The following is a 23,733-nucleotide window of genomic DNA, read 5'->3' as shown; positions in this document are numbered from 1 at the left end:
GTCACAGTCCTGAGTCCAAATTCTGAAAAATGGTCAGGCAGGTGAGAAACTCAGGCAGGGTTTCTACATTGGAGTCTTGAGTCTGAATTCCTTCTTCTTTGGAATCTAGACTAATTGACCAAACTACTGTTCACCATAGCCTAGTCAAGTTGACATACAAATTTAACCTTCACAGTGTCTTGTTACCTGTTAGGCTCTGTTTTCTGAAATCTTTTCCTCAGTCTGCTCTACTCAGTTCCACCTGACTCTACAAAGTAAAATGCAACTTAATTTTAGCCTTTTAAGGGTCGCCAATTTGCTACAGACCTGAAATCCCTGAACTAATCTGGATTTCAGAGAGCTTCTGGATGATACAGCTACACAGACCAAATCCCCAGTAGCACTGTGTGTCAGAGGCTTTCCTGGCTGGTAGGTTTGGTGGAAGAGAAAATGGAGAGAGAAATAAATTATGTGAGGCAGGCTGACCCCCAAATTTTAATACAGACTTGTCACTGAATCAGTATTATTATGGATGGTATATCATTTATGTCGTTATTGCTATAAGTAAATTTTCATGAAGCCTTTGAAGCAGTCCATTGGCGAGGTACATACGTCAAGAATGTGGGTAAGGGTGGATCTGAACTGCTCTTTCATCCTTTGTTTGGAATCTCAGTGGTCATCTCCATGGATTTGTTTAGAGCAGAACTGAGCTCTCAAAATGACATAATTCAAGCTCCCAAAATGACATCTGTCCAAATGAACACAAGTGGCTGCATAAAATGAGCACTAAAAAATGAGGTTAACCATTGTAGTAATGCTTTATGAGCTCTTGCATGCTGCTTAAGTTTTTCTTCCAGTGTCATGGTAACAATAAAACTTACTTGTAAATTTCATGTCTGTTTAAAAAGCAGCACGTATGCATTTCCACATTTCATTCTCCTTCCAGATAACACTACAGACAGAACGCTGCTGTTCTACAGATATGTAACTAGAGACTCAGAATTCAGATTTCACTTGCTGAAGGACAAATAGTAAATACTGGCGTCAGAACTAGATCACAGCTTTTTCCACTACATCATCTAGTCTGTTAAACATTCATAATTCATAATTCCTGTCCTGGGAAATAAAAATGATTATGCTTCTAAAGTAAGTTATGGACAAGCAGCAGTGAGCTGCTTGTTTTAGAGGTAGGGGTTCTGACAAATTAAAACAAACAAACAAACAAACAGAAAAACCTGTGGCATTACTTTGAAAGTCTCTTATTGTGAATTGCCAGAGAAAAAATAAAATTTCCATGAATCTCACTGATTTAAAACGTAACATTAAAAAAATGGAAGAAAGAAATGATGTTTTTCAGTTATGGTAATAAAGGAAGCAATTTTCTTTTGTGCCTGGTAATTACATTGAAAACATAACTGCAAGTCAAATTTAGCTGGATCTTTGACGAAGTAGGGCACGTAAGAGACTCATTTATGGATTCTGAGGATCAGCTTGATCTTTCCTCCTTTCACAGATATCAAAAGAGTTCTTGTTACTTGAGAAGGAAAAGCTGGATTCAACAATGGCTGAGATGAAAGACACCAGGAGCAGAGTAGCTGCCTTTTCAATATTTCCTAATTGGGTATCCTGTCTCCAAATAGATACTCTTTTAATTGATTCTTCAAAATCTTAATTCCAATAATTAAGCCAGTCAGACACTAGAAAGATGTTAACATAGTCCAGAGCAATACAACTCAAAGCCATTGCAAATGACAAAAGTGGAAAAGTGATAAAGGAATTGGAAGAGAAAAAATTTTTTTTCTTAGCCCTCCAAAGTTAATCTGCAATGCCTCAAATTTATCTTTCACAGGACAAATGATATGTATTTGAAATCTCAGAACTTGTTTCTCTTTATCTGTATAAATCCATCCTGTGTTTTACATACAAAATCTAATTATTCCATCTTGGTTTTCCATTCTGTCATCATTAGCACCCTGACGTAGAGCACTGCGCCACTCAGGGAATCTGCTGATTGCTGAATTCAGCAGTAAACTCCCACTTCTGGATGTCTATAAAATGTAAGGCCAGACACTATCAAACTCTTAGAGGAAAACATAGGCAGAATACTCTATGACATAAATCACAGCAAGATCCTTTTGGACCCACCTCCTAGAGAAATGGAAATAAAAACAAAAATAAACAAATGGGACCTAATGAAACTTAAAAGCTTTTGCACAACAAAGGAAACCATAAACAAGACGAAAAGACAACCCTCAGAATGGGAGAAAATATTTGCAAATGAAGCAACTGACAAAGGATTAATCTCCAAAATTTACAAGCAGCTCATGCAGCTCAATCTCAAAAAAACAAACAACCCAATCCAAAAATGGGCAGAAGACCTAAATAGACATTTCTCCAAAGAAGATATACAGATTGCCAATAAACACATGAAAGAATGCTCAACATCACTAATCATTAGAGAAATGCAAATCAAAACTACAGTGAGGTATCACCTCACACCAGTCAGAATGGCCATCATCAAAAAAATCTACAAACAATAAATGTTGGAGAGGGTGTGGAGAAAAGGGAACCCTCTTGCACTGTTGGTGGGAATGTAAATTGATACAGCCACTATGGAGAACAGTATGGAGGTTCCTTAAAAAACTAAAAATAGAACTACCATATGACCCAGCAATCCCACTACTGGGCATATACCCTGAGAAAACCATAATTCAAAAAGAGTCATGTACCAAAATGTTCATTGCAGCTCTATTTACAATAGCCAGGACATGGAAGCAACCTATGTGTCCATCAACAGATGAATGGATAAAGAAGATGTGGCACATATATACAATGGAATATTACTCAGCCATAAAAAGAAACAAAATGGAGTTATTTGTAGTGAGGTGGATGGACCTAGAGTCTGTCATACAGAGTGAAGTAAGTCAGAAAAAGAAAAACAAATACTGTATGCTAACACATATATATGGAATCTAAAAAAAAAAAAAAAATGGTCATGAAGAACCTAGGGGCAAGATGGGAATAAAGATGCAGACCTACTAGAGAATGGACTTGAGGACACGGGGAGGGGGAAGGGTAAGCTGGGACAAAGTGAGAGAGTGGCATGGACATATATACACTACCAAATGTAAAATAGCTAGCTAGTGGGAAGCAGCCGCATAGCACAGGGAGATCAGCTAGGTGCTTTGTGACCACCTAGAGGGGTGGGATAGGGAGGGTGGGAGGGAGGGAGACGCAAGAGGGAAGACATATGGGGACATACGTATGTGTATAACTGATTCACTTTGTTATAAAGCAGAAACTAACACACCATTGTAAAGCAATTATATTCCAATAAAGATGTTTAAAAAAAACAACAAAAAAACCCCATTAAAATAAATAAATAAATAAAAGGTTCATTTAGTTCAGTTTAAGATGGTGGTTCACTATTTTTTATATTATAAAAAAAAATTCGAAATTTTTCCAAAAAATATGTCTCTTGAGAAATTACCTAGTGAAATTAATCTATGTAGGAATATAACATGGATAATTCGAACAAAAATCCCTAAAATTTTCCCCAAAGTATATTAAGGGGCTTGTATTATGTGAAAAATGTTCTTAACTTTCTTGAAAACAATCAAACCCATGAAGCATAAGAAAATAAGTTCTGGAGTGTTGTTTTTTTTTTTTTTTTAACCACAACCATGACAAAAGTAGGTGATAAAGCCCCAAATGCATTTAATTCGCATAACATGATCAATTAAATGTCCCCTGTTTCTAAAAGAAGATCATGTGTTCTATAAAAAGTAACTTAAAACAGATCTTAGAGCAGTACAGAAACTTAAAATTTGGCCCATGTATTTAATTATGTTTTAAACTGCAATTGTTACTTATGCTGTTGACAGGCAAATTCTCAATAGTTCACCTTTTTCCACATATATTAAATACCAACCATATAAAGGTGAGAGTCAGGAAGGAAATTAGCATTCATGTTGCCTTGTTTTATTTACTTCAGAGCTTTAGTCACTGCCTGAAATGACCTTGAGTTGTTCGTGGTTGATTTTCCCTTACTAGAATTAAGTTCCATGAAAGCAGAGCTCTTCTCTGTCATGTGCTCTTTCAGGTCCTGAAGCACTAAAGGAGAGTGCTTGGCACATAGTAGGTGTTCACGTTTTTTTCAGTAAATTCCAGGCACAAGACTAGACACATTGTGAATATTACATCATATATTCTCAGAGTGATCTTGAAATGCAAATATTATTATCCCTCTTTTACAGTAAGAAATCAAGGTTTAAACGAATTAAGGAACTTGTCAAATATCAAGCGATTAAAGAGAGGGGATTTGAACTTAGGGCGGATGCACATTCTGTTTGTGGGCCGTGTTATAAGGCTTGTTTCCCAAAGTGGACCATGACTGGAAGCAAGATGATTATGGGAACTTTAAAAAGTGACATTACGTAACATAGCATTAGCTCGTAAGAAAGTTACTCCTTTAAAAACTTCCTTCTGATTAACTTTATTACATCAAAGATAAAGTCTCAGATTAGTGCCAGTGTGTATTTAATGCTTCTCTAATAATTGCTACTCTCTCTCTCCTTATTTCGGTTAAGGATAGGTAAGAAAATAAAGCCAAAGTTTTGTTTCCAGTGTATCATTTTTATCTATATAATTATCATATAGATGATTATATTTATAAACTATATAAATATGATCTATTTATAAAGGAACTATGTGACTATTGCAAAAGGGAAACCAGAATCACTTGCCTTATTCTGGTTTCCCATTTGCAATAGTTATATAGTTCCATCATAAATAAATTTTAGGTAAAAGTCTTGAATTTATTTAAAGAAAATATTAATTAGCTAACAGTACAGATGACATATTTGGCAAAAACTGTGGAGGTGCTACACAACGTCTAGTTTCGAAAACCCTACTGTGAAGCAATTTATAGGCCCTGGAATAGACGCAAGCAATAGAAGGCACTGCTGTGATAGGGAAACGCAGACATGGAACATAATTATCCCCAAACTACTGTAAAAGTGGCGTACTTGAGGTACAAAAGTTAAAGACTACTAACTCTCAGCCTGACTGGGGAAAAATGCCGCTGTGATACAAATGCTGAGACTACAGTTAAGTTATAGTTCCTGGCTAATTGTGCCTAAAATGTAGTGGGGGAGATATTCAATAATCAGAATACAAGTTAGGAAACAAAAAATGCCCAAAGGAAAAAAAAAATACATGTGATGTGAGAACTCATAGTTCTACAAAGTATTAATTACACCCGTTATCATTAAATTTGTTAACTGTGAGGCACCCTTTTCTATAATTGCAAGAAAAGCCTCGAGGGGTTTGGCAAAGAAGACCTGCTAAATTGCCAGCCATTTAAAAACAATCAAATTCATAACCCCAGTAAAGCTTACACATCTTTAATATGGCACAAAGTTAGCGCTTCACTAAGGTCGGGTACTGCCTGAGAAACTGTCATCACTCAGTATACTTTAGGGTAAACTCTTAACAATGAAGGGACTGGTTTTCCTCTTAAATTCTTTATGCTGACATCTGTTTATAGGGAGTATCAGAATAAATTCACATGGTCCAAAAGCTTGGGCTTTCTGTGAGGCCACTTCAGTTAACTGGAATATAGTGCTTATCTCATTAAGTTATTTTGAATAAGTGAAATAAAGGCAAGAGAATGTGAGATATCTGGCACATAGTAAGCCCTCAGTTACCATTAGCAACAATTAGCCTGCGTTATGAAGCACAATGTTCTCTTCTCTGGGCTTTTCCAGACACCTCCAGTAACATGATCCTTTTAACCTTTCCTGGACTGGTACCTACTCTAGTGCTTCAGGCCAGCTCGCCCTAGGCACGCACCTCACTCTGTGACTTAAGTCCATTTCCCTCTGCTAGTACCACCAAATAGAAAGGCTGCCTTAACACTCAAACAGGGACTTTCTGAATTCTCCAAACTGTGAGCTGTGACTTTTCATCATATCCTTTGTAGTCTGGAACATCCCTCTTTTTTGTCATTTCCTTCTTCAGCTAGATCTACTGGCTAAGGGTAACATTTAATACAATGCTTCTCAATCTTTTTATAGCCACTAAGTGTAGCTCTCTGGAAACTTTTGCCTCTGACAAACATTATGTCAGACATTTTCCCAAACAGAATATAAAGAAAATGCTGAACTCAGCCTGTTCTATTTTTGCATACCTTTTCCTTTATAGCCAAGTGCTAGGATAAAGAGGATGCATAATTTCAGTGAGATTAAAAAAAAAGGTATCCCCTTAGACTCATTCACCTGTGTTTAAAACAAAATGTTTTAATTCTTTGGAACATCTATTTGGAAGAAGGATCATTCCCGAATTTTATATTTTCACCCATGTATACTGATTGTGAAGTAAGCCCCTACTGCTCTGTTCTGTACCCTCCCAGGATGACCACAGCTGACTGATTCAACAGTCAGTTGGATCCCTGAGAGCCAACTGGAGCTAAGACACCGCAGAACTCTTACTTCTGACATCCCTGGAGTTACCCTGGTTTTTACTCTTCCTAAGGCTTGATTGTTCAAATCTCCTTGCTTTCTCAACATATCTGAATATCCTCATTGTAAATTTCCTCTTTCAACTTAAGCAAGCAGAAATGGATATCTGTTGCATATAACCTAAAGAATCCTAGTTTATGATTTAAATTTAAAAAGTTAAAGATATTAAGCTTGTCAGTATACAGGATGAGAAAGATAGTACATTTTTCTTTCACTATAAAACCCATGCTACTTGTTTCAACAGGCAGAGTTAACTACCTATAAAAATACCAGTAAAGAGAAACACTCTGAGTCAGTGAATTTCTCAAAGTAACAGGGTATTTTTTTAAATGCACATAGCATTTCAGATTTCTTCATTTTACTCTCATCAAAATTATCTTATTAAAATGACCTAAATCTTTTTAATTAAAATGATAGGAGTTTCTTGTGATATTCAAGCAGTTAGTAGTATACGTTAACCATAAAATTTAAAGTAGTGATATGATGTACTTCTGCAAATAGGTATCATTTCTTATAGCAACAGATTTTAAGCAATTTGATGTACTAAGAAGTCACAGTAACTATCTTACTTCTTTTTATAACGTATACGTTATGAAATTTGGCCCCACTATACTTTCTCAGTTTCTTCTTTGACTACTACACATATCCTTCCAACATACAGTTTCTTATCTCTGCATCTTTAATGTTGTTGAGGCTATCTAAAATTCTATCTCCATGAAAAAAATTAAAGATGATACAAACAGATGGAGAGATATACCATGTTCTTGGATTGGAAGAATCAACATTGTGAAAATGACTCTACTACCCAAAGCAATCTACAGATTCAGTGCAGTCCCTATCAAACTACCACTGGCATTTTTCACAGAACTAGAACAAAAAATTTCACAAGTTGTATGGAAACACAAAAGACCCCGAATAGCCAAAGCAATCTTGAGAACGAAAAATGGAGCTGGGGGAATCAGGCTCCCTGACTTCAGACTATATTACAAAGCTACAGTAATCAAGACAGTTTGGTACTGGCACAAAAACAGAAACATAGATCAATGGAACAGGATAGAAAGCCCAGAGATAAACCCATGCACATATGGTCACCTTATCTTTGATAAAGGAGGCAAGCATATACAGTGGAGAAAAGACAGCCTCTCCAATAAGTGGTGCTGGGAAAACTAGACAGGTACATGTAAAAGTATGAAATTAGAACACTCCCTAACACCATACACAAAAATAAACTCAGAATGGATTAAAGACCTAAATGTAAGGCCAGACACTATAAAACTCTTAGAAGAAAACATAGGCAGAACACTCTATGACATATATCACAGCAAGATTCTTTTTGACCCACCTCCTAGAGAAATGGAAATAAAAACACAAATAAACAAATGGGACCTAATGAAACTTAAAAGCTTTTGCAAAGCAAAGGAAGCCATAAACAAGATGAAAAGACAATCCTCAGAATGGGAGAAAATATTTGCAAATGAAGCAACTGACAAGGATTAATCTCCAAAATTTACAAGCAGCTCATGTACCTCTATGTCAAAAAAACAAACAACACAATCCAAAAATGGGCAGAAGACTGAAATAGACATTTCTCCAAAGAAGATATACAGATTGCCAACAAACACATGAAAGAATGAACATCACTAATCATTAGAGAAATGCAAATCAAAACTACAGTGAGGTATCACCTCACACCAGTCAGAATGGCCATCATCAAAAAATCTACAAACAATAAATGCTGGAGAGGGTGTGGAGAAAAGGGAACCCTCTTGCACTGTTGGTGGGAATGTAAATTGATACAGCCACTATGGAGAACAGTATGGAGGTTCCTTAAAAAACTAAAAATAGAACTACCATATGACCCAGCAATCCCACTACTGGGCATATACCCTGAGAAAACCATAATTCAAAAAGAGTCATGTACCAAAATGTTCATTGCAGCTCTATTTACAATAGCCAGGACGTGGAAGAAACCTAAGTGTCCATCGACAGATGAATGGATAAAGAAGATGTGGCACATATATACAACGGAATATTACTCAGCCATAAAAAGAAAAGAAATTGAGTTATTTGTAGTGAGGTGGATGGACCTAGAGACTGTCATACAGAGTGAAGTAAGTCAGAAAGAGAAAAACAAATACCGTATGCTAACACATATATATGGAATCTAAAAAAAATGGTTCTGAAGAACCTAGGGGCAGGACAGGAATAAAGATGCAGACGTAGGGAATGGACTTGAGGACACAGGGAGGGGGAAGGGTAAGCTATGATGAAGTGAGAGTGTGACATGGACTTATATATACACTACCAAATGTAAAATAGATAGCAGGAAGCAGCCGCATAGCACAGGGAGATCAGCTCGGTGCTCTGTGACCACCTAGAGGGGTGGGATAGGGAGGGTGGGAGGGAGATGCAAGAGGGAGGAGATATGGGGATATATGTATATGTATAGCTGATTCACTTTGTTATAAAGCAGAAACTAACACACCATTGTAAAGCAATTATACTCCAATAAAGATGTTAAAAAAATAAAATAAAATAAAATAAAAAAATAAAATTCTATCTCCACATCTCTCCCAAGCTAATTTGCAAGGAAAACTCATACTCATCCTGCAAGGCTCTACTTAAATATCAGTACCTCTGGGAAGTACTCTTCATGTACCTTCTGTCTACATCTCTTTAAGCAGAATCAATCTTTACTTCTAATTTATTTTTCACCATATCATTTTGTAAATACCTCTAGTACTTCCATGATCTTCTCTATTAGTAATTTCATGTCTGTCACCTGACATTATCCATGAATCCCTTTATGGCAAGGACTATGCCCTGTTCATATTCATGTCTTTCTAGCAAGTCCTCATCTGAACCTTTCAGTTCAGAAAAATGTGAGGAAAATTTGAGGTGGTCTGAGTAATGATTTTGAGAATTATTAGAATGTTCTTAAACACAGGATTGGGACTTTTTATGGTTTGGATATATTTTTTCAATTTACGAATTTATTAAAGTTTGCTAAGAGTTTTTCAAAATGGTTTTACCAATTTCTATTCCTAGCAACAGCATATGAGACTTCCAGTTGTTCCATACCTTACCAGTACTTAGTGTATTCACATTATAGTTATGTATTTATACAAACACAGACACACACACACACACACTGCTTGATTTGGTTTGACATTGAGCATTTTTGTTTCTAATGTTTTAAGTGAAATTAGCTTGTATTAATTATTTCTGTTCTTAATTTGATCATTTCCTTCATTCTATTTTTTTTGTGTACACTCCTGCTTTTTCCTAGTGTCTTATATTGGATACTTAGGTTCATACAGGTTTAATACTTTATACATGTATATATATATATATGTATGTATGCATATATATAAATATTTATATATTAGATATAACTAGATATATCTAATATAAGCATAGTAATATCTTATTAATATTATTGTAATATTAATAGTACTAACATTATTTTATTAATAATGGTATTATCAACATTGTATCACATTATACATTAAAATATCTACTTTTAACTGTATAAAATATACCTAATATATTGATATGTAATATAATTAATATATTAATATTGGCTATATTAATACTGGGCAAAATACATCTTAAGGAAGTTTTTTCTGAATAAAGAAGTTTAAGATCTAATGTTATCTAATATATATACATTAGATTATATATAATAAGTATATAATATATAACATAAAATGTATAATATATATTAGGCATATCTATATTATATATAGATCTAATATATAGATATATATCACTAGATCTTATAGTTCTTTATTCAAAAAAAATTCTAACTTAAGATATATTTTGTCCAATACTACATAGCCACATAAGCTCCCTTTTCATTGGTAATGGCCTGATACCACTGTTTTCTCTTTACTTTAGACTTTGTGTCATTATGTTTTAGGTATCTCTTTTTAAACAGAATGTAATAAGATTCTTAAAATCCAATCTCATAGACCTTGATGGTCTTTGTCTTTAACCGAAAAGTTCATTCTATTTAAGTTATTGAAAACACTGACATATTAGGATTTTTTTCTAGATCTTATTTTGTAATTTCAGTGTATGATACTTTTTGCTCTTTTCCTTCCATCCCATTACTACATTCTATTAGACTGAGCAAGTTTACTGATTTTCCTTTCCCCCTTTACTGCTTTTAAATTTATACATTCTTTTTTCTATATTGCTGGATTTTAGGGAGGATTGTCATTACCATAAATTATAATATCCAAAGGTATGTAAATTAGTTCAGGCCCCATCCCAAAACACAGCCATACTCTGGGTACCCTATCTAGTAGGAATGACAGGTCAACAGGAACCTCTGAGCAGAGGTAATTTAGAGTAGAGCTGCTGGTATTACTGGGTTCAAGATTTTACTTTTGTTTCTGATTTTTGGCAAAGTTTTGATTCTAATTTGTGCACAACCAATAATATTCCCCTTGGGGGGCAACAAAGACTTAAGATCCTGTTTTATGGTCTGAACATGTGATGAGCTCAGTCAGTGAAAGATATCAAAGAGTGGGTTTTTTCTCAACTTTTTTGTTTGTCTTTTTGTTCAGGGATATGTCTCAATTCTATTGGAAAGAAGAACAATTTGCAATATTAACAACTGTGATATAGTGTTTCTGTGCTTACCTTTGACCTGTTACTAAAGGTTTGGAACTACAGATATAAGCTCTTTTATATCTATAATTGAGAACAGTCTTTATCTCTCAATGTAAGCATGAAATATTTTCCTACCTGCAGACATTAACAAATAAATTAATTTTTGTAAATAAAAGATCTTTTAAAATAAAAATCAATTCTGATTGGTTTATAGAAAATTTAAGTGTTTACATAAATATAATAATCCTAGAATCCCCACATATAAAGGAACTGACTTCTAATACTTTAGTTGTGCTAATCTATTAAGAAAAAAAGATCCTTCCTTACCAATTTTTTTCTTTTAAAAATGTTTACGTAATCAAGGTAAATTTTTGGATAAATCAGATTGCTTTGTTAATTTTGGTTTAAGAATGTTTCCATTAGTCTCCCCTATTTTATGAATGTGGAATACAATGCATAGATGTAATTTTTAAATAAGACTTAGGTGTGTTTTCTCATGAAGAGAACAGTTAATCTGAACTTCCTAAAGTTTTCACACCAGTTTACTGATCAGATAGGGTAACAATATTTGCACATAGTGTTCAAGATGATGGAAGATATAAAATTGTATTTAACTAATACCTAGAAATAAATTTAACCAAGGAGATGGAAGATCTATACACTGAAAACTACATAACATCAAGGAAAAAACTGACGTAAACACAAACAAATGGAAAGATATTCCATGCACATGAAATGGAAGAATTAATAGTGTTAATATATCCATACTATCCAAAGCAAGTTCTGCAGATTCATGCAATCCCTATCAAAATACCAATGTCATTCTTCACAGAACTAGAACAAACAATTATAAAATTTGTATGGAAACACAAAAAAGACCTGGAATAGCCAAAACAATCTTGAGAAACAATAAAGCTGGAGGCATCATGCTCCCTGGTTTCAAACTCTATTACAAAGCTGTAGTAATCAAAACAATATGGAATTGGCATGAAAACAGACACACAGTTCAATGGAAAAGAATAAAGAGCCCAGAAATAAACCCATGCATATATGGTCAGTTAATTTATGACAAAGGAGCCAAGAATATACAATGGGGAAAGGACAATCTTTTTAATAAATGCTGTTGGGAAAACTGGACAGCCACATGCAAAAGAATGAAACTCGACAATTATCTTACACCATACACAAAAACAAACACAAAATAGCTTAAATACTTCAACATCAAGACCTGACCTCAAAGCTCCCAGAAGAAAACATAGGCGGTAAGCTCCTTGACATAGGTCTTGGTGATGATTTTTTTGGATTTGACACCAAAAGCAAAGGTAACAAAAGCAAAAATAAACAAGTGGGACTACATCAAACTAAAAAGCTCTGCAGAGCAAAAGAAACCATTACAAAATGAAAAGGCAACCTACCCAATGGGAGAAAATATTCACAAACCATATGTTTGATAAGGGGTTAACATCCTATATATATATATATATATATATATATATATATATATAAAGAACTCATACCACCCTATAGAAAAAACAAACAAACAATCCAATTTTAAAAATGGGCAGAAGATCTAAGTATGTATTTTCCATACAGATGGCCAACAGGTACGTGAAACAGTGCTCAACATCACTCGTCATCAATGCAAATCAAATGCAAAATGCAAATCAAACTCTCAATGAGATATCACCTCACACCTGTCAGAATGGCTATTTTCAAAAGGACAAGAAATAAGAAGTGTTGTCAAGGATGTAGAGAAAAGAGAACCCTTCTGCACTGTTTGTGGGAATGTAAATTGGTGCAGCCACTATGGAAAACAGTATGGAGGTTCCTCAAAAAACAAAAAATAGAACTACCAGAGACTTCCCTGGTGGTCCAGTGGCTAAGACTCCACGCTCCCAATGCAGGGGGTCCGGGTTTGATCCCTGGTCAGAGAACTAGATCCCACATGCATGCCGCAACTAAATATTCTGCACACCGCAACTAAAAGATCCTGCACACCGCAACTAAAGAACCTTCATGCGGCAACGAAGATCTCACATGCTGCAAGTAAGATGCAGCATAGCCTAAATAAATAAATAAATATTTTTAAAACCCCCAAAAAACAGAACTACCGTATGATCCAGCAATTCCACTTCTGGGTATTTATCTGAAGGAAACAAAAACACGAATTTAAAAAGATACCTGCATCCTGATGTTCATTATAGCATTATTTACAACAGCGAAGACATGGAAGCAACCTAAGTGTCCATAGATGGATGAATGTATAGAGAAGATGTGGTATATATATAAAATGGAATATTATTCAACCATAAAAAATAATGAAATCTTGCCATTTTTGGTAACATGGATGGAGCTTGAGGGCATTGTGCTAAGTGAAATAAGTTAGGCAGAGAAAGGCAAATAAATACCATGTGACCTCTCTTGTATGTAGAATCTAGAAAATATAATAATAAAAATTTAAAAATAAAAACTGGAGGACCTTCAAGATGGTGGAAGAGTAAGACACGGAGATCACTTTCCCCCCCACAGATACATCAGAAATACATCTACCTGTGAAACAACTCCTACAGAACACCTACTGAACACTGGCAGAAGACCTCAGACCTCCCAAAAGGCAAGAAACTCCCCCACGTACCTGGGTAGGGCAAAAGAAAAAAGAAAAAACAGAGACAAAAGAATAGGGACGGGACCTGTACCAGTGGGAGGGAGCTGTGAAGGAGGAAAGGTTTCCACACACTAGGAAGCCCCTTCGCGGGAGGAGACGGTGGGTGGCGGAGAGGGGGAAGATTCGGAGCCACGGAGGAGAGCGCAGCCACAGGGGTGCGGAGGGCAAAGTGGAGAGATTCCCGCACAGAGACTCGGCGCCGAGCAGCACTCACCAGCCCGACAGGCTTGTCTGCTCACCCGCCGGGGCGGGCGGGGGCTGGGACCTGAGGCTCAGGCTTCGGTCAGATCGCAGGGAGAGGACTGGGGTTGGCGGCATGAACACAGCCTGAAGGGGTTAGTGCACCACAGCTAGCCGGGAGGGAGTCCGGGAAAAAGTCTGCAGCTGCCGAAGAGGCAAGAGACTTTTTCTTGCCTCTTTGTTTCCTGGTGCGCGAGGAGAGGGGATTAAGAGCGCCACTTAAAGGAGCTCCAGAGATGGGCGCGAGCCGTGGCTATCAGCGCAGACCCCAGAGACGGACATGGGACACTAAGGCTGCTGCTGCAGCCACCAAGAAGCCTGTGAGCAAGCACAGGTCACTATCCACATGTCCCCTCCCGGGAGCCTGTGCAGCCTGCCACTGCCAGGCTCCCGTGATCCAGGGACAACTTCCCCGGGGAGAACGCACGGCGTGCCTCGGGCTGGTGCAACATCATGCTGTCCTGTGCCGCTGCAGGCCCACCCCACATTCTGTACTCCTCCCTCCCCCGGCCTGAGTGAGCCAGAGCCCCCAAATCAGCTGCTCCTTTAACCCCGTCCTGTCTGAGTGAAGAACAGACGCCCTCAGGCAACCTACACGCAGAGGTGGGTCCAAATCCAAAGCTGAACCCCAGGAGCTGTGCGAACAAAGAAGAGAAAGGGAAATCTCTCCCAGCAGCCTCAGGAGCAGCAGATTAAATCTCCACAATCAACTTGATGTACCCTGCATCTGTGGAATACCTGAATAGACAAAGAATCATCCCAAATTGAGGAGGTGGACTTTGGAAGCAACAATATATATATTTTTTTCCCTTTTTCTCTTTTTGTGAGTGTGTATGTGTATGCTTCTGTGTGTGATTTTGTCTGTATAGCTTTGCTTTTACCATTTGTCCTAGGGTTCTGTTTTTATTTTATTAAAAAAAATTTTTTTTCTAATAATTATTTTTTTATTTTAATAACTTCATTTTACTTTATTTTATTTTATCTTCTTCTTTCTTTCTTTCTTTTTTTTTTTCTCCCTTTTATTCTGAGCCGTGTGGAGGACAGGCTCTTGGTGCTCCAGCCAGGTGTCAGGGCTGTGCCACTGAGATGGGAGAGCCAAGTTCAGGACACTGGTCCACAAGAGACCTCCCAGCTCCAAGTAATCTCAAACGGTGAAAATCTCCCAGAGATCTCCATCACAACAGCAAGACCCAGCTCCACTCAACGACCAGCAAGCTACAGTGCAGGACACCCTATGCCAAACAACAAGCAAGACAGGAACACAACCCCATCCATTAGCACACAGGCTGCCTAAAATCATAATAAGGCCACAGACACCCCAAAACACACCATCAGACGTGGACCTGCCCACCAGAAAGACAGGATTCAGCCTCATCCACCAGAACACAGGCACTAGTCCCCTCCACCAGGAAGCCTACACATCCCACTGAACCAACCTTAGCCACTGGGGGCAGACACCAAAAACAATGGAAACTATGACCCTGCAGCCTGTGAAAAGGAGACCCCAAACACAGTAAGTTAAGCAAAATGAGAAGACAGAGAAACACACAGCAGATGAAGGAGCAAGGCAAAAACCCACCAGACCTAACAAATGAAGAGGAAATAGGCAGTCTACCTGAAAAAGAATTCAGAATAATGACAGTAAAGATGTTCCAAAATCTTGGAAATAGAAAGGAGAAAATACAAGAAACGTTTAACAAGGACCTAGAAAAACTAAAGAGCAAACAAAGAGAGATGAACAACACAATAAATGAAATTAAAAATTCTCTAGAAGGGATCAATAGCAGAATAACTGAGGCAGAAGAACAGATAAGTGACCTGGAAGATAAAATAGTGGAAATAACTACTGCAGAGCAGAATAAAGAAAAAAAAATGAAAAGAATTGAGGACAGTCTCAGAGATCTCTGGGACAACATTAAACGCAACAACATTAGAATTATAGGGGTCCCAGAAGAAGAAGAGAAAAAGAAAGGGACTGAGAAAATATGTGAAGAGATTATAGTGGAAAACTTCCCTAATATGGGAAAGGAAATAGTTAATCAAGTCCAGGAAGCACAGAGAGTCCCATACAGAATAAATCCAAGGAGAAACACGCCAAGACACATATTAATCAAACTATCAAAAATTAAATACAAAGAACAAATATTTAAAGCAGCAAGGGAAAAACAAGTAACACATACGGGAATCCCCATAAGGTTATCAGCTGATCTTTCAGCAGAAACTCTGCAAGCCAGAAGGGAGTGGCAGGACATATTTAAAGTGATGACAGAGAAAAACTGACAACCAAGATTACTCTAACCAGCAAGGATCTCATTCACATTTGACAGAGAAATTAAAAGCTTTACAGACAAGCAAAAGCTAAGAGAATTCAGCACCACCAAACCAGATTTACAACAAATGCTAAAGGAACTTCTCTAGACAGGAAACACAAGAGAAGGAAAAGACCTACAATAATAAAACCAAAACAATTAAGAAAATGGTAATAGGAACATACATATCAATAATTACCTTAAATGTAAATGCTCCAACCAAAAGACATAGACTGGCTGAATGGATACAAAACAAGACCTGTATATATGCTGTCTACAAGAGACCCACTTCAGACCTAGGGACACATACAGACTGAAAGTGAAGAGATGGAAAAAGATATTCCATGCAAATGGAAATCAAAAGAAAGCTGGAGTAGTAATTCTCATATCAGATAAAATAGACTTTAAAACAAAGATTATTATAAGAGACAAAGAAGGACACTACATAATGATCAAGGGATCAATCCAAGAAGAAGATATAACAATTGTAAATATTTATGCACCCAACATAGGAGCACCTCAATACATAAGGCAAATACTAACAGTCATAAAAGGGGAAATCGACAGTAACACAATCATAGTAGGGGACTTTAACACCCCACTTTCACCAATGGACAGATCATCCAAAATGAAAATAAATAAGGAAACACAAGCTTTAAATGATACCTTAAACAAGATGGACTTAACTGATATTTATAGGACATTCCATCCAAAAACAACAGAATACACATTCTTCTCAAGTGCTCATGGAACATTCTCCAGGATAGATCATATCTTGGGTCACAAATCAAGCCTTGGTAAATTTAAGTAAATTGAAATTGTATCAAGTATCTTTTCCGACCACAAAGCTATGAGACTAGATATCAATTAGAGGAAAAGATCTGTAAGAAATACAAACACATGGAGGCTAAACAACACACTACTTAATAACCAAGAGATCACTGAAGAAATCAAAGAGGAAATCAAAAAATACCTAGAAACAAATGATAATGAAAACACAACGACCCAAAACCTATGGGATGCAGCAAAAGCAGTTCTAAGAGGGAAGTGTATAGCTATACAAGCCTACCTTAAGAAACAAGAAACATCTCAAATAAACAAGCTAACCTTACACCTAAAGCAATTAGAGAAGGAAGAACAAAGAAGCCCCAAAGTTAGCAGAAGGAAAGAAATCATAAAGATCAGATCAGAAATAAATGAAAAAGAAATGAAGGAAACGATAGCAAAGATCAAGAAAACTAAAAGCTGGTTCTTTGAGAAGATAAACAAAATTGAGAAACCATTAGCCAGACTCATCAGGAAAAAAAGGGAAAAGACTCAAATCAATAGAATTAGAAATGAAAAAGGAGAAGTAACAACTGACACTGCAGAAATACAAAGGATCATGAGAGATTACTACAAGCAACTATATGCTGATAAAATGGACAACCTGGAAGAAATGGACAAATTCTTAGAAATGCTCAACCTTCCAAGACTGAACCAGGAAGAAATAGAAAATATGAACAGACCAATCACAAGCACTGAAATTGAAACTGTGATTAAAAATCTTCCAACAAACAAAAGTTCAGGACCAGATGGCTTCACAGGCGAATTCTATCAAACATTTAGAGAACAGCTAACACCTATCCTTCTCAAACTCTTCCAAAGTATAGCAGAGGGAGGAACACTCCCAAACTCATTCTACGAGGCCACCATCAGTCTGATACCAATACCAGACAAAGATGTCACAAAGAAAGAAAACTGCAGGCCAATATCACTGATGAACATAGATGCAAAAATCCTCAACAAAATACTAGCAAACAGAATTCAACAGCACATTAAAAGGATCATACATTATGATCAAGTGGGGTTTATCCCATGAATGCAAGGATTCTTTAATACACGCAAATCAATCAACGTGATACACCATATTAACAAATTGAAGGCGAAAAACCATATGATCATCTCAATAGATACAGAGAAAGCTTTCGACAAAATTCAACGCCCATTTATGATAAAAAACCCTCCAGAAAGTAGGCATAGAGGGAACTTTCCTCAACATAATAAAGGCCATATATGACAAACCCACAGCCAACATTGTTCTCAATGGTGAAAAACTGAAACCATTTCCACTAAGATTAAGAACAAGACAAGGTTGCCCACTCTCACCACTACTATTCAACATAGTTTTGGAAGTTTTAGCCACAGCAATCAGAGAAGAAAAAGAAATAAAAGGAAACCAAATCAGAAAAGAAGAAGTAAAGCTGTCACTGTTTGCAGATGACATGATACTATACATAGAGAACCCTAAAGATGCTACCAGAAAACTACTAATCAATGAATTTGGTAAAGTAGCAGGATACAAAATTAATGCACAGAAATCTCTTGCATTTCTATACACTAACGTTGAAAAATCTGAAAGAGAAATTAGGGAAACACTCCCATTTACCACTGCAACAAAAAGAATAAAATATCTAGGAATAAACCTACCTAAGGAGACAAAAACCGTGTATGCAGAAAATTATAAGACACTGATGAAAGAAATTAAAGATGATACAAATAGATGGAGAGATATACCATGTTCTTGGACTGGAAGAATCAACATTGTGAAAATGACTCTACTACCCAAAGCAATCTATAGATTAAATGTAATTCCTATCAAACTACCACTGGCATCTTTCACAGAACTAGAACAAAAAATTTCACAATTTGTATGGAAACACAAAAGACCCCGAATAGCCAAAGCAATCTTGAGACAGAAAAACGGACCTGGAGGAATCAGGCTCCCTGACTTCAGACTATACTACAAAGCTACAGTAATGAAGACAGTATGGTACTGGCACAAAAACAAAAATATAGATCAATGGAACAGGATAGAAAGCCCAGAGATAAACCCATGCACATATGGTCACCTTATCTTTGATAAAGGAGGCAAGAATATACAGCAGAGAAAAGACAGCCTCTTCAATAAGTGGTGCTGGGAAAACTGGACAGCTACATGTAAAAGAATGAAGTTAGAACACTCCCTAACTCATTGTTGTTAATGTATTCTAAAGACTAAATATCACTGACTTATTTAAGACTGGTCCTGTGAATCAGTGAATAATATAAGGCAGGATATATGATAAACTGCTGAAGTGTGAAATGTGGAACACGAGCTCTCAGGTTCCACAGACATTCAGAAGTAGCTTGGCAAGTTGGAAGGCAAGATTGATTCAGGGTAAAATACAGGTGCCGCCACTTACAAGCTGAGTGTTTCAGTTAGTTCATCTTTAGACAGGGCTAACAGGGTTTACTTTCGCTGTGTGGTTGTATGTTCTGAGATAACATCTGAGAAACATGTGGGAGGTGGCCGTGAAACCAATGCAAAAAAAAAAATTGTGTCCTACTAAGCTGACATATAATTCTGACAGACTTCTTTTGTCAACAGTAATTGTACTCAGTGGCATGTCTGCTTAGACATAAGTTCCAAGTTTTTTAGTTAACTTTAGAACCCTGTGGGGTGGAGGGAGAGGGAGGTCCAGGAGGGAGGGGATATAGGTATGCTTAGAACTGATTCACTTCACTGTACAGCAGAAACTCACACACCATTGTAAAGCAGTTATACACCAACAAAAAAAACAAACAAAACCCTGTACTAATATTACATTGGATTAATTTATAAATGATCTTTGAATACTTGGGTAATTTTTCTACAAAATAGAGTACCTGAAATACTGGTCACCAGTATTTGCTTATTATGTACATATTTACATTTTTTAATTATTTACATATTATTTCATATTTACATATGAAATACTTTTTCTTTACTGAACATGTTTATTTTTGTCACTTTATGAAGGTGTAAAAATGGTGCTTGTAGCTACAGGTATATGTTTTATGTGTGCTCATGAAATTTGCTGGTATGCTAACAAGACTGTGTATGAAACAGTTATTACTTATCTTTCAATTTTCTATGTGAAAATTAAATTGAATATTTTGGTTAAAAATGAGGGTTGAAGCTATCCTGGGAACAATGATTAAAAGATTAAATGTGTAGACAAAGTAATGGGATGTATTTTTATTTATCAATGGGAAAAGAAAGTAGTTTCTTCTTAAAGCAAATATTCTGTATAGCTAGTTAAAGAAGACAGTAAAAAAAAAAAAAAACTTGTATGGACAGAGAAAATTTAGAAGGTTTCAAGAAAATTAACTTTGTCTTAGTTTATAATAACTGCAAATAATGAGTCTGAAGAGAAGCAATGAAAGCCATTAAAATGTCAGCAAAGTAGGCTCAGCTTTTATGAGTTTATAAAAAGAAAAACCTCATGAATTCTTTACTGCTAAAATATTACATTAACACAGTACTAGAATGTCGTTTTCTCTCTATTAAAATGACAAATTGGTGTAGGAGTATTCAGTCTGCTCTTAAGAAAAGGTAGTTGTTTGTTACCGCCTGTATAATCTGCTCAGATAGATGAGATTCTTTTTCTTACTAGGTTAGGCAGAATATAGATAGGTCTTGTTTCTTATTCATTCAGCCACTCTATGTCTTTTGATTGGAGAATTTAGTCCATTTACAATTAAAATAATTATTGATATACCTATCATTGATATACCTAATGTACTAACTGCCATTTTGTTAATTTTTTTTTCTGGCTGTTTTGTTGTTCCTCCCTGTTTCCTTCTTCTCTCTTGCTTTCTTCCCTTGTTGTTTGATGACTTTCTGTAGTGTTATGCTTAGATTCCTTTCTCATTACCTTTTGTGTATCTATTATAGGTTTTTGCTTTATGGTTACTATGAGGTTCACATATCACACTCTCTATATATAACAGTTTATTTTAAATTGATAGCAAATTTGAACACATTCTACAAGTCTGCATTTTTCCACTCCCCCCCGACATTGTATATTTTTAAAATTTTGTATATCCCTAAGTAACTAATTACTGAAGTTATAGTTATTTTTACTACTTTTCTCTTTTAACCTTCATACTAGGTTCATAAGTTATTAATCTACTTCTTGTACTATATATTACCTTTACCAATGAGATTTTTACTTTCCTATGTTTTCTAGTTACTAATTAGTGCCCTTTCTTTTCACCTTAAAGAAGACCCTTTAACAATTCTTGTACAGCCAGTTTAGTGTTGATGAACTTCCTTAGCTTTTGCTGGTCTAGAAAACTTTTGATCTCTTCTTCAAATCTGAATGATAATCTTGCTGGTAAAGTATTCTTGGTTGGAAGTTTTTTCCTTTAAGCATTTTGTATATATCATGCCACTCCCTTCTAATGCGCAAGGTTTCAGCCGAGAAATCTACTGTTAGTCTTATGGGGGTTCCCTTATACATAACAAGTTGTTTTTCTCTTGCTGCTTTTAAGGTTTTCTTTAGCTTTTGGCATTTTAATTTTAATGTGTCTTGGTGTGGGTCTTTTTGGATTCCTCTTGTTTGGAACTCTCTGGGCTTCTTGGATCTGGATAGGGAGGATTTCAGCCATTATTTCTTCAAATAAGTTTTCTGCTCCTCTCCCTGCCTCCTGTCCTTCTAGGACCCCTATAATATGAATATTATTTTGCTTGATGTTGTCCCACAGGCTCCTTAAGCCATCTTTATTTATTTATTTATTTATTTATTTATTTATTTATTTATTTTGCTGCTCCGTTTGGGTAAGTTCCACTGCCCTGTCTCCCAGATCACTAATTTTTTTCTTCTGCTTCATCTAAGTCCACTGTTGAACCCCTCTAATAGTATTTTTTCAGTTCAGTTCTTGTATTCTTCAGTTCTGTGACTTCTATTTGGTACCTATACTGATATTTTCTATCTCTTTGTTGACTCTCTGTTCATCCATTCTCCTCCTGGGTTCAGTGAGCATCTTTACGACCATTACTTTGAATTCTTTATTATGTAAATTAATTATCTTCCCATTTCATCAAGTTTCTCTTTTTTTTTTTTCCTGGAGATTTATCTTGCTCTTTTGTTTGGAACATATTCTTCTATTTCCTCATTTTGCTTGACTCTTCCTGTTTGTTTCTATGTGTTAGGTAAAACAGCTATCTCTCCCAGTCTTGAAGAGGTGGCCCCATGTAGGCAATGAGCTTTATTGTTAAATCCTGCCCTAGTTCTTGGCTGTTTCTTGAAGTGTCTCTCTGTTTCAGAACTATGGGCTCAGAAATGCAATCCACCCAGCCACCAGAGCCTGGTACTCAAGGGGCATCCTCTGTGTGGGCTGCATGTGCCCACTGGCTTTGGGGGTCTGTAGGGGAGGCAGGATATTCCCCCACCACATCCAATGAAGTGACAGGAACATACAAGGAGGGGTGGGGCACTCGCCCAGCACCTCCAGCAGGGTTGTGGCAGCAACACAAGGGGATGGGGCACTCACCTTCTGCCTCTGGCAGGATGCTACGGCAGCATCATGGGGGTGTGGGTACCAGCAAGTTAAAGTGAGAGTACAAAAATGGCACCCACTAGCACTTCCGTCCCTGGAGAGACTCCCAACAAGCTTTTGTCCCTCTAGCAGATGTTTTAAGCTTAGCAAATGAATCTCCTTCACAGATGGCCTAGGCTCTTTTAAAATTGCTGTTTGTGGACTGAGTCCCAGGGTAAGTGAATCTGCGCTTCAGCCCTTTAAGAGCAGAATCACCATTCCCTACAGCCCTATGTTTCCTCAGGATGTAAGCCCTGTTGGTTTTCAAAGCCAGATGTTTTTGAGGGTTTGGCAGTGAAAACATAAGGTGGTTTTCTTATGCTTTCTTTCTATTCTATTGGTGAAACAAGGTCAACAGATGAGAGAAAAGTGGATAGGATTTTGGATGTTTGAAGAGAGAGAAGATCTTTTAGGCAATATTTTAGGGAATGTGAGGGAAGACTGACAAAGGAAATGTTACTTGACTGCTAAGCTTAACTGAGTGTTCCTTTGAGATTTGCTGTCATAAATTTATTGTTGTCTTGTAGCTATAAATTGTGCATCGTGAATGTAGTTATGATTGTGTATTTTTTTTCAGCCTCACTGAGCTAGTCTGTTGTAGGTTTGCAATATGTAAAGTGGCAGGTTTAAAAAAGGTTAAATTTGTGCCAGGAAACTAGGACTTAGGGACAGAGGAGTAAGATTGTCAAGGCTAAGAAAGAGAGATGAAGTATAATACTGGATCATCATTAGGGCAGGTGAATAGGAAGTGAGCTATCTTTTGTGGTACTTGAACTTTATGTCAGAAACTTTACAAATCTGGGCAAAAGCTTTTTGACAGTAAGGATCAAAACCAAATGCTCAGGCCAGGAAACCTAGGACAGTCTTACCAGCAAGGATCAGGAAGGTAGAATAGGTAGGACAAAAGGAGGTCAGTGATGAAAGAGAGAATAAAGCAGCAAAATTTGTCAGCCTTGAAGAGGCAGTGAAATTTAGTCAGCCAAAAATCAGCTAGGTTTGGGTTGGGGACAACAGA

The sequence above is a fragment of the Balaenoptera ricei genome, chromosome 5 (assembly GCF_028023285.1).
Source record: "Balaenoptera ricei isolate mBalRic1 chromosome 5, mBalRic1.hap2, whole genome shotgun sequence".
Lineage (NCBI taxonomy): Eukaryota > Metazoa > Chordata > Mammalia > Artiodactyla > Balaenopteridae > Balaenoptera > Balaenoptera ricei.
The sequence above is the reverse complement of the archived record's forward strand: the minus strand, read 5'-3'. Positions refer to the sequence as shown.